This window comes from Brassica oleracea, chromosome C3 (genome assembly GCF_000695525.1).
Source record: "Brassica oleracea var. oleracea cultivar TO1000 chromosome C3, BOL, whole genome shotgun sequence".
NCBI classification, from domain to species: Eukaryota; Viridiplantae; Streptophyta; class Magnoliopsida; order Brassicales; family Brassicaceae; genus Brassica; species Brassica oleracea.
The window spans coordinates 27,314,649-27,315,735 of NC_027750.1; positions in this window are offsets into that span (position 1 = coordinate 27,314,649).

Sequence of the window (1,087 nt, forward strand, 5' to 3'; positions counted from 1 at the left end):
AACCGCGTGAAAATTTTCGCGAATCGCCAATTGGTATATTTTTAATTATACCGACGGAATACTGACGAACTCGTGTCCGTCGGAAACGTTAGATATAATAACCCTTCTTCTTCCTTCTTCGTTATTTCCGCCTCTCTCTCTCAAACATCCTCTCTCTCACGGCGATTTCTCTCTCTCTCACGGCGATTCCGGCCCTTCTCGACCTCCCATCACCGGCGAATCCTCTTCTCACCCTCATATCTCTTCCCCAAACCCCAAATCATGTAAGAATCATCCCAAACCTTGTTTTATCTCAATTGTTTAGGGTTTTGGAAGTTAGATCTCGGATTTTAGGTTGTTTGATAGAAAATTTTAGGATTGAATGGATAGTTTAGGATATATAAGTTAGGATTGTTGTTTGGATTGTTGTTTTAGTTTTTTTTGGAATTATTTGTTTTTTTGTTAAAATTCAAAACGTTTTACTATTTTTAAAACGTTTTTTGATTTTTAAAAACGTTTTTCAAGTTTCCAGTAATTTTTAAAAACGTTTTTCAAGTTTTTAAAAATATTTAACAACATTTTTCTATATTTATTAATTTTTTATAATTTTGTATACATATATATATATACATATATATAAATCATGTATAATAAAAAATTTTAAATTTTTTATAATTTCTTATAAGTTTCCAGGAATAAACTATGTATAATAAATCTTTTTAAAATTTTTTTAAAATATTTAACAACATTTTTCTATATTTATAATTTTTTTATAATTGTGTATACATATATATATATATATATAAATCATGTATAATAAAAAATTTTAAAATTTTTATAATTTTTTATAACTTTTCAGTAATAAACTATGTATAATAAAATGTTTAATAGTTTTTTTTAAAACGTTTATAAAACCTTTTGTAAATATATAAATGAAAACATTAAAAATAGAAATGATTTTAATTTTTTTTTTAGGGCCGAGGATGAACCCCGCCCCGCAGCCCGTCTTCGACGTAGTTCGGTGAGCAGTTCCCGTGCATCGGGATCGTCTCACGAACAAAACTCGGTTCCCGCATATATTCCCGCTCTAGCTCCCGCTCCAGCTCCT